Raw genomic sequence first — 12,500 nt, forward strand, 5'->3', positions numbered from 1 at the left:
TTTTGATTTTAATAATGTGTTTGTAAATGTTGAAATTAACATTTGGTAACTTATGCTCTCAAAGCTAATTGGCTATTGCTAGCCTCTCCGAAACAGCCTATACCTTTAATGCACACTTTCCAGTCGATCAGAATCGAGTATTCAGACAGACCCTGGTGTAACTAAGACTAATGATCGCTTTAGAAGTATTTTTCATTATTAGTTCTTATAGTAATTCTGTCAGGATAGAGACCAGAAGATTTACATACAGATATTTACAGGTGATAATAGTGTAAGGTGAGTATACAGTGATTTCAGGTGCAGATATAGTGAAGATCACTTGAGGCACGGAGAACAACAGGTAATCCAGATAACTTCAAGAGTAGCATAATCACTCAGCCTCAGTTCGTTAATCCTTTCTCTCTTCTCTTTTTGGTATGATCGGACTAACTTGATCAAATCGCGAACATGGGATCTCAGGAATCGGATGGGAGATCTGGAGATGGCAGAACAATATCACAAAAGGTTAGTTTGAGTCAGGTAAGGAGACAGAAATCTCAGGCAGTTCAGAGATAACAGGGTTTTCTGGATACTGGAAGAACAATCAGTTCCTGTTGGAGGCTTGACAAAGACTGAAATCACAGTGAGAGTTTTTATGAGCTGGTTGATGATGAACAGGTGTGTGTGATTAATATTTTTTACATTTACATTTATTCATTTAGCTGACGCTTTTATCCAAAGCGACTTACAATTGCTATATTTCAGAGGTCACACGCCTCAAACGAGTTTGATTGATCCCTGACAAATTCGTTGTTGTAAAGTGTTACTATTTTTTATGCTCATGCATTTAAATGTGGCTGTGCATTTGTTGCTATTTTTGTGTAGTGCAAAGGATAGGCTACTGGGAAATAGTAGATCAAATGCTGAAAGATTTGTTCAATATAAGGGGAACATTTTGTCACAGTTTAATTTACCTGTGTTGTGTTGTTTGCTCATGGTTTAGATGCACTGAAACTCTGAAGCGAGAGACGGCACATCTGTCTAGCCCGAAAAGCCCATAAAAAGCCGTGAGCGGACGGGACGATGGGGTCAAACGTCTCATAAAAGGCCAGTATATATTGAGCACGTCTGCAGTGTGAAGTGTTGTTCCTCCATATCGCTGTTCCCTCATAAACACACCTTCTGTTCTTCATCACTTTCATTCACAAGAGGACAGTGTGTCTGTCTTTCAGAAGTCTTTGGGATGTGCTTAAAGAAACTAATTAAAAAGCTGTCATCGTTTACTCACGCTCAGGCAGTTTTGATTTCGTGTTGGCTTTGAATCCTTCAATTTATTAAGAGCTTAACATCAAACGCCATTTTTTTTGTGTGTAGGCCTATACTTGATTTTTTGCTCAGGTGAGCCTATTTGTAGTTATTAACTGCCTTCTGCGATTCTCTCCTGTGTTCTTAAGATATAAAATCAAATTTGCAGCTTCTTTATCTCCATGGAGACTCGTCTAGGCCCTTAGTGAATTTCAGTATGAAATATGCCTTTAATTTCCATTCAGCGTTCCCTGTGAGTGGCAGGATGATTCATCCTCCGGTGGTCTATCAGAATCCCGTTGGTTTCTCTGAGCCGCTGGTGGGCAGATCTGGCTCTAGCCAGCGGGATCGTGGAGGAGGAGGAAACCCTTTTCTCTTTAAATTTGCTCTACCAGAAGCTTTGGTCACACACACCCTCTGATAACCTACAGCAAAAGAGACAAAACCTCTTCATTTAGGTTAATTATTATATTTATCACATTCGCCAACAGGTGAACAGATTGCTAGATGTCTGCATTTACATATGAGAATCCAAATTATTAATTCACTTAAAGTCTGAAGTCGTGTTTGTAACACATATCCGAGTGAAATGCTTCTAGAACAAGAACATAATGTGGGCGGGGCTTGATTTAGTGTGTGGGGAATTGATTGGATGGTTGTGGTTTGCTATTGGTGGATCTCATGTGAGTGACAGGTTGCCCCGCCCTCACGCCAGTAAACACATCATCAGAGAAGAGGAGATGCTGCTGAAGATTACAAAAATTAAATATGAATTAAAAAAAAAATAGTGATGTTCACAGATAAATCATTTATAATAAACACTGCAATATTACAAAACAAAAAACGGTCCATTTTGATTTCATGGTGACATTAAAGAGATGTAAACTGATGCCTAAACATCATTGGTTTTTCATGTGTGGTATCATAATGTGCCATTTAAATGAGCGTGAGCTATAAACAAGTTTTAAAACTCTTGAACTCCACACTTTTTTCTGTTCTTTTTGAAGCTTCACAGATGTGAAAATTCTTCCGCTGTGTTTCACAGACAAATAACAGCATATTGGAAGAAATTGAGAGTGAGTAGATGATGACAGAAATGTAATTTTTAGTCAGCTTTGTAGCATTAATATTGAAATATAATATATAATATCTAATGCGTTATATATTATTTATTTGTAATCATCAAACTTTTTCTTATATAACAGAAATGAGCCAAAGATTGTTGCCTGCAGATATCACGTTCTTTCTCTGCACGTCACGGTCTCGGTCAGACGGCTGGACATTAATCATGTGAAGGGCTTCAGGTGTTCACCTTCTGTAATCTCCCCTCAGGATTCTCTCACTCCTCATTCAGCTCTTAAAGTACATCATTACTTTATATTATTCCTAACCCTCACTTTTGACCCCAAAAATGTACTTTTTTTTTTCTTTTTCTTTATCGGAATGGTATGAAACTCTGTGACGTTTGTAGCACTGGCTATGTTACACACACACACACACACACACACACACACACACACACACACACACACACACACACACACACACACACACACACACACACACTAATTTTTTAATAAAACATTGTTTTTTTTAAGCCATTTGATTTATGAGGACTTTTGAAATGTCCTCATAAACCACCCATAAGTTGTAATACCAGTGTAATACACATGTCATTATACAAATTTGTGTCCTCATAAACCACATAACCCAACTCACACACACACACACACACACACACACACACACACACACACACACACACACACACACACACACACACACACACACACACACACACACACACACACACACACACACACACACACACACACACAAACACAAACAAACAAACATCGTCACAATGGTATATGTAAAAACAAAGAATTTCTTTTAGTGAACAATCCACAAATCAGCATGAATTGAATCAACATAGAACTGAATTGAGCTGAACAATGACATTATTGTCTTTTTAGAGCTGCTATACAGTAGACTTTGAATATTTGATGAAGTTTGTATAATTGATTCAGTTATTTTTTTATCACTGTGAAGCTGCTTCAAAATATGTTTTGCATAAAGTGCTATAGAAATAAATGTAACTTGACTCAACATATTATAAATCCTTGTGTTCCAGTCAGAAACAATATCTTTCTCATATTTAAATCAGTCAGAGACTGAATGAATTGTTTCACTTGAACTGAATCTTGTTTTGTTTTGAGTTGTTTTGACACATTTGAATTTAAATGAGTTGAATTAATGAATATGATGTTTTGATTTTGGACAAATGATATTTTCCAGGCCACCGCATGACAGTGAATCATCCGTACGGGTGCAGGGACATGATGTTGGAACATAACATAGGCTTTGGTGTTTGTGTCCCACGCAGGCGAGTTTCAGCAGTTGAAGCGGTTGTTTTGGGACACGCTGCTGAATGTTAAACAGTCTAAATCCAGTTTCAGCTTCAGCGACACATTCAAACGTCCAGCTAATGATATATGATGGGAAATAAACGCAGGCACGGCTCCAGGAGAAGGACCTGAAGACTTGACATCTGGGCTGGCGTTAGTCCAGGCGTCTTCAGGGAGTGACTGAGGAAGAGGAATCTCACAATGCCACCCTCCGGGAGCGTCACATGAATGCGGTGGCATGACTGACACTGGCATGGGTTTGTGGTGCATTTATGTGCCCTCTCATTGGTTTAATTTATTTATTTATGCATTAAAAACACGTGCCAGCGCTGCAGTCTCATGACATTGCTCAGAGCTTTCTCTTTTATAGCTCAAGAGATTTCTTAGTGATATATTATAATGAAGTATCAGCTTTTTGGTTCCATATCAGCAGATATGGTTCCATGAAGAATCTTTGACATCAATGGACATTTTCCATTGGACAAGAGGTTCTTTGGATTTAAAAAAAAGAAAGTTCTTCACACTTGAACTCGAACCGTTCACTGAAAGGTTCTTTAGGGAACCACACATGTTTTTTCTATGACAACATGACCCCTTTTGGAACCTTTATTTTTAAGAGTGTGTAAAATGAATGTGAATTGCAGCATAGATCATTTGATCTTTGGAGAATGTAATGAGAAATATTAATAAGTTGAGTTAATTATTAAATCCTATTGATCACAGACTTTCATATCTGAGTCAGTGTCATTTTATTATTATTTATATGCAATATTTATTACTATTTTGAATTAGCTTTTATTTTTAGAATTTCAGTTTAGGTGCTTTGTCATTTTATTAGTTTTATTTTAATATTTTATCCTTATTTTTATATTTTAATTTTTATACTTTACTTTAACTTTAGTTTCAGTAGTTTTAGTACTTATTTCAGTATTTCCAAGGCAACATTTCTATTTTTTTTTATGTTTTCATTTAAATTTTTACCTTTTAATTTATATTTCAGATTTATTTAAATAAACAAAAAACATTTATAATATTTTGAGTTTCTGTTAAACCAGTCTCTTTCTTTGTATTTACTCTTCATTTCTGGGGTCTTTTTCTCAGGAGAAACATCTGAGAAGTAGGAAATCTCTCCGTATGATCTTGTTACCAAATATATGAGAAACATTTGCGTTATGGACCTCAATCAGAGTAAATGCCTTTTAAAATGATGTGAATGAAAAAGTGTACTTTGATGTTGATCTATCAGCCAAAACGTGTGTGTTTCCAAAACATTTCCAGTGGCCAAAAACCTCATTTTCATTTTCATCTAATTAAATATTGCATCTACCCTGATTAAGGTCCATTCATTTGTGTTTTTCGCACAGGACACCTCTCTTTTCTCTGGATGTGTGACAAACCCTCTCAAACATAAGTGTATTTTCACATTTGATTTTGTTTAATATCGACCTCCACCAGAACCTAACGAGAAATATCATGCTGAAGAATTCCCTTTACTGTGTGTGTGTGTGTGTGTGTGTGTGTATGTGTGAGCATTTGAACAGGAGGAGGAAATTGATTACATTCCAGTCCTCTAGGTTTAGGGCACAAACGCACTGGCACATTGCAAGAAGAATGACACCACTTATTCTCAATACATTTCTCTTTTTTCCCTCCTCACACACTTTTTCTTTCCCTGGAGAGAAGCCATCAGTCATTACTGTCAGCAGCAAAGTCCCACCAGCACCGCCATCATCATCACCATCACCATCTCACTCTTTCCTATCGAGAATGTCGCCCCTCGGCACCCTGGGATAGATACTGGATGACTGATGAGCGCTTGAGACCTACAGGTGATCAGTATCCGTTAACACTCACGACAGTCCTTAGACTCTTTTGTAGCTGAATTTTTGACTATTAGCGTAATGTCTGGTCCACTGTCCAACTTATTCTACTTTTATATAGTGCTTCGAGTATACAAAAAGCAAATTTTTTATATATATATATATATATATATATATATATATATAATTATTATCAACCGCTTAATTAGGTGTGAAAACACTCAAGCTCAAATTAATGCATTTTTGCATTCTGAAACGTGTCAAAACAATTCAAAGTGCAAATCAAGTATTCGTGTCATTCTCAGTTTTGTCACACGGGGCGCTATATCGCGAGTTAGTGTTTAAGTCTTTGTCTATGGTCAGTTCCCTTTCGAGGGAACTCGAACTGAGTCGATACGAAACTTTGGGGAACGCCCTTAGCGTAACGCATCTGAAGTATGAATGAAACTAATCCAATCCTGACTGGTGCTGCGTCATGACGTAACGTGACGGCATACATGGAAGGCACAAAGGGACGCCGGCACACAACAGAGTTAGCTTTTTGGTCTTCAGGAAGCACTTTGTGTCAAACTGTCTGTCCTATTTTGTGTTGTTTGTCCCATAAGAACTTAAAATAAAGGTCTGCATTGCAATATAGAATCTAGTGGTTCGGATCTCGTGTGTTTGCAGTGGCAGTGCGTAGATTACGTGTCAACTCTGCAATAAAGATTCTGTGTGGGTGCGAGGCATGTAGCCTGGTTAAAACCAGACCCTTCTCAGTTGTAACTGAGTAAGGGTCTGGGGAAGGTTCATTCACAGCTCTCTTCCAAAGGGGCGTCACCAACGGACGTCGCTCAAATGCCTCTGGGCGCAATTGGATAGACCTTAAAACCAATCAGATCGATCGTCATCTTGTAAAGCCCGCCTCAACGTTTGTGATTGGTGCCTAGATTCGGAAAGATTGGAAATGAGCTTGAATGGGCCCTTCACCAGACTAACTTGCAGAGCAAATCTAAATTTGCCGGAAGTTCATCTGGGTTTTCCCAGGCTACGAGGCATGCACAGTCAGCTCCTGACAGTACTGGCTGTGTTCATTGAGAAATATCTCGACGCACACAGCCGTGTGTTTTCGGGTGTTTCAGCCTCGCGCCCGTTGACTTTCTTCTCGAGAGATGAAAGCCAAATATATTATGAACGACTCGAATCTCACCTTTGCCGAGGCAGCGTGTAGATTATGAGACCGTATAAATAAATATTAAAACAGGACTGTCTGGTGATTATGGCTGCATTTAATTCTAAGAAATTCAAATGATGGAATATTATCTGACTTTAAGAAGTTAGATATTTTAATTCAGCCTACCATTCAGACCGTGATTTACTTATCCAGTGTTATGGCTGAATATAATTCTGAGGAATTAAAATGATGAGCAGCGAACGCACGCTTCCTCCCAGACCTCAGGGGTCACCAAGCAGACAATGTGTCGGTGGTCTCTGTGATGAGGTTCAAGGCTTAGGAAGGAAGAAGACAAGGGTGTCTCGTACGTAGTGGGACTTGTATTTTTATTTGCTCAAAACAAAAGGTAAACAAAAGTCGTGCACAGAGCGCATTCACCGTAGCCTCGGAATAACAATTATTATCACAAAACGCTCTTCCCGATGAATCAGTTCTCAGTCCACTTTAGGCAATCACTCTTTCCGCTTGTGGTGTGCGAGTCCCAAGTCCTTCTCCTTCTCTCTCTCTCTCTCTCTCTCTCTCTCTCTCTCTCTCTCTCTCTCTCTCTCTCTCTCTCTCTCTCTCTCGTCCCAGCCGGCTTTATATGCGGTCTCTCCATGCCAATCACTGCAATCAGACACAGGTGTTTGTCATTTGCTCTTGACCTACTTGCTTACCGCTCAGCTCCTCTCTCTCTCTCTCTCTCTCTCTCTCTCTCTCTCTTTCTCTCTGTCTGTCTGTCTGTCTGTCTCTCTCTCTGTCTGTCTCTCTCTCTCTCTCTCTCTCTGTCTGTCTGTCTCTCTCTCTCTCTCTCTCTCTCTCTCTCTCTCTCGATACAGACCTCGCTGAATCACTCCCCCTCACCACAGTCTCCTACTTGATTCATCAGGGGGTTCTGAGATTCTGCCCTCTATCCAGATTGGCACATCAGATCCTCCTGTGGTCCCAGGGGAAACTTTAATCTCTCAGAGCAATGCACTTCCCAGGGGACCAGAATCAGAGAGCAGACATCCCGGGGCTGAGGCCCGGGGAATGGAGACTTCACACCGAGGTGGTAAAGTCGATTTGCGAGAGGTTCGGCCCAGTGGAAGTGTATTTGTTCCCGAGGGACGTCCCACTGTCCACTTCGGTTTTCTCTCACCCATCCAGCCCCATTGGGTTTGGATGCCATGGTACAGACTTGGCTGAGGCTACGCCTGTACGCTTTTCCCCCACTTCTAGTTGCCCCGTACTGGCTGGCCCGGGTATGGTTTTCAGACATCATAGCACTCCTGGTCTGTCAGCTGGAGTGGTTGAGACCATACTCAGTTCCAGATCTCCATCTACGAGGAGATTGTATGGCCTAAAGTGGAATGTGTTTCCACTTGGTGTAGAGAGCTTGAGGTGGACCCAGTTAACTGCCTGGTTGGCTTCAGTGCTGGAGCTCCTCCAAGATCGCCTCTCGGCTGGTGTTACCCCATCCACACTCAAGGTGTATGTGGCTGCCATTACGGCTTTCCACGCTCCTCTGGGTGATGGGACACTGAGGAGACATCAGCTGGTCGTACATTTCCTCCGTGGGGTTTGAAGGATGAGACCTGCGGCTCGCACCAGAGTTCCGACATGGGACCTGGCAGTGGTTCTCGAAGGGCTGGTCGAGGCCCCCTTTGAACCTCTAGAGTCGGGTGAGGCCAAGAATCTTTCCCTCAAAGTAGCTTTTTTTATTAGGCATTACTTCTCTGAGGAGAGTAGGAGACCTTCAAATGCTCTCTATATCTCATAGGTGCCTGAAGTTTGCTCTAGGCGACATTAATGGCGCTTTTCCACTACACAGTACCAGCTCGCCTCGGCTCGGCTCGACTCGACTCGACTCGCCTTTGTTTGGTTTTCCACTGTGTAAAAGTTGTACCTGTACCTGCTTTCGGGTACTTTTTTTCGTACCACCTCCGGCGAGGTTCTAAGCGAGCTGAGGCGAGCTAAGGCGATACTAAAATGTGACGTGAAAACAATGCCGACTGCTGATTGGTCAGAGAGAATCGTCACTATTCACTGCGTCATCATTGCACGCGCCAGATGGAGTATCCAGAATAACCCCGCCTTTTTTAAATAGTTTAGCCAGAGATAGTTACTAAACTTACTACTATTATTATGGCAACTCGGAAGAATACGCCGTGGTCAAACGAGGAGGTGCAGACATTCCTTTGTTTGGTTGCCGAAGAGAGGATCCAGCGAGAGCTTGATGGGGCAACGAGGAACGAAAGGCATCGCTATGACGACCGGGTACTATTTGTGGCGATACTTTCTGCAATGGAAAACGGAACGAAAAGCGAGCCGAGTCGAGGCGAGCCAAGGCGAGTCAAGTCGAGTCGAGCTGGTACTGGTAATGGAAAAGCGCCATAAGGCTATCTTGCATCCCAGGCCGGGCTATGTGCCCAAAGTGCCTTTTCATCCTCCACCTCACGTGAAGGCGGATGAAGAAAGACTTAATTTTCTCTGCCCTGTCAGAGCTCTCAAGATATATGTCCAGAGATCTTCTTCATGGCGGAAGTCAGACCAGTTGCTGGTGTGCTTCGGGTCGCCCAAGAAGGGGCTTCCCGCATCCAAACAGACCAGTAACTGGATCGTTCAGGCTATCTCTATGGTCCATCAGGTGCGCAGCTTGCCTTAACCTTTGGCCGTGAGGGATCATTCAACCAGAGGCATGGCGTCTTCTAGAAACCTCCTTTCAGGGGACCATTTCAGCAGGATGGGCCACCCCTCATACTTTTATCAGATTTTATAGCCTGGATATTCATTCTACGCCAGGCACTTGTGCTCTCGTTGTAAGTGGGCCTGTGCACGGCTTCATACTGGGACAGGCAGGGCTCGTTGTGGCATATTGGGTACTCGTTCCCCAAAGTGTCGTATCGACGCAGTTCAATTCCCTCGAAAGTTATGACTGTAACCCTTGTTCCCTGAGAAGGGAATGAAACACTGCTAAGAGCACAAAAGCTAACTCTGTTGTGTGCCGGCGTCCCCAACGCTATCTCACGACCAATTCGTACAAATTTGTACGAGTGATTAAAAGGTGGCTAATTCGTACAAATTCGTATGACCTCACTCGTACGAATTTGTACGATTTGTCTGAACCCACGTGATGGGTATGTTTAGGGGCGGGGTCAGGGATAGGTAATTCATACAAATTCATACGAATTCGGCAATTCGTAAAATATGTACGATTTAGCAAAAATCGTACTAACTCGTATGAGTGAAGTCGTATGAATTCGTATGTATTAGCCACCTCGTAAAATTCTTACGAATTGCCGTGAGATCGGGCTGGCGTCCCTTATAGCTTCCGTGTAAGCCATCACATGTTACGTCATGACACAGCACCAATCAGGATTGGATTTGTTTCATTCATACTTCAGATGCGTTATGTTAAGGGCGTTCCCCAAAGTGTCGTATCGACGCAGTGTATCGTTCCCTTCTCCGGGAACAAGGGTTAAAGTCGTAACCCGAGATGTTTTCTCTTTCAGATCTGTCATGGCTGAGCAACAGTTTGAAGAGAATCTTAATTAGCTAAAATATTGACAGGTTTATAGCGGCTCAATAAAATCTGGTTTAATGTCACAGACATTTGAAGTCAAGTCACCTTTATTTATATAGCCCTTTTTACAATGCAGATTGTTTCATAGCAGCTTTACAGTGATAACAGAAAAATAATGCAACAAAGTTTCTATTAGTCTGAGGATATCAAACATGTTTGAATTTTTGGACCAATTTTAAAAACACATGCTGTTTACATTGTTATGTGTCTCAATGTGAGTTGGTGTTCGGAACGGCTTGAAAGGTGTGTCAGTCGTTTACTGTGTGATGGCCAGTTTTTTGGCAAGTGTCTGATGTTAAAATCAGTTCAGATTGTGTAGTGTCTTCTAGCCTTGCGATGATTTGCTGGTCTTTAACCTGCTGGTGACCTAAACCCTCTAAAACCATCCAAACAGACCAGCTTAAAGTGCTTGGCCAGGCTCGGAGACATGAAGACATGTGCAAATAAACAGTGCTATCAGCGGGTGCAATTCACTCTTAATGGATTTCCCATTAAATCCCCTCCAAAGATGTGATGCACCTCACAAACTTTAACACATCCAGCAATACGTTTATCCTCAGAAGCTCTTATTGCAGGAATCTGGTGGCATGTAAACAACATCCTTGTGTCGCAGCGGATTCTGAGAACTGTGTGTGTCCGTGAACAGTGACAGTCCGCGGTCATGCCATCTGAGGTTCAGACTGTATTCTCACTGACTCAAGAGTGAAAGCAGAACACACAGAATCCGTTCTGTCACACTCCCAGGACAAACAGCAGAGCATGTGGCGCCTCTGTCTGCTCTCACCTGTCACGGGTTATTATGGGACGCAGCGCTCGAATCCGCACGTACACACACACACACACACACACACACACACACACACACACACACACACACACACACACACACACACACACACACACACACACACACACACACACACACACAGACGCTGGAAGAAACAACTAACCTGAGAACCAACTAACCACGCTAGCTCTAATTTTAACAGAAGGCATTAGATCTGGAGTGAGTCACATCTGAGTAGGACGCGCTACAGTCACACACAGAGTCAACAGCAGCAGATGCCTGCAAATATCAAAGATTCGTTCATTGATATATAATTAAACAGGTCCTGTGTGGATTCGGTTTCAGTATACAGTTTATGTGTAGGCTACTGTAAATGCATGAATGTACTGAGAAAAAGCTGTTATTCTCTCACTATCTGACTCTTTCCAGTAGTGTGGTATTACTATTAAACTGTGCTGAGAAATAATATAGTAACCTTGTTCCATTAATGTTTACAATAAAAATAATGGCACCAGCCTCCCAAGCGTCATGACTGTTTAAATAATGACACATGCTCTCAAATTACCCATTAAAACTGTGTTTGTTGGTTTTGCAGGTAATATGCATTTCATTTTTATGTTTTTTTTCTAGTTCTCTCAGATTATCTGTTGAGATAATGTGAGAGTGTAGCCTATATTATCCTTTACCAACATTAAATGTCATCAGAACTTGGCTAACGTTCTTGCAAGGTTGATTTTCCCGGCAAAAACGTCCCGAGCCCTTCACATAAAATGAATCGAAAGGCTTTTTTCATAGACAACCTACACTAGGAAGTTTCATTACAAGCTGTTCACACATTGGCAATAAAAAAAGCAAATAATGCATGAAAATTCTTACAAATAGCTATGAATTATCAAAATATTTTCCTTAAAAAAATTCAAGGCGACTTCAAGTAAAAATGTTTATGTCAGAAGTTTTCAGCTGACAAAAAAGTTTGGGAGAAAGAAAATTATGATTTTGAGTTTTAGGAACGGCATGCAACATTCTTGCAAGGTTCTTCCAGTAGAACTTCTGTTCAGTGTTTTTGGTCTCAAACATTCTCAAAACACAAGCACAAAATGTTCAGAGAACATTCAAAAGTAATGTTTTGCTAATGTTCATTAACATTCAGAAATAATATTTTAATAACTTAATGGGAGCTTTAAACATTCTTAGACCATATTTTTGTTAGCCCAGTGTGTAATCATTGTGCAAAAAAACACTCTCTTTTTCATGTGCAGACACCACTATCATTTTGTGCATAAAATGTAAAAATGCTGTTTTCTTTCATGCGATGTTTGTCTCCGGTTTTCAATGGGCTGATATTTGAGATTCTTTGTTCTGTTCAGTCATGCAGACAAACACTCCACACAAACAGCCATTAAAATTCACTGTATTCTCTCCCTCGCTGCAAACACATCTCACA

This window comes from Siphateles boraxobius, unplaced genomic scaffold, assembly GCF_051911475.1.
Source record: "Siphateles boraxobius isolate OS27281-9 unplaced genomic scaffold, OSU_SipBor_1 3, whole genome shotgun sequence".
In the NCBI taxonomy this organism is placed as follows: domain Eukaryota; kingdom Metazoa; phylum Chordata; class Actinopteri; order Cypriniformes; family Leuciscidae; genus Siphateles; species Siphateles boraxobius.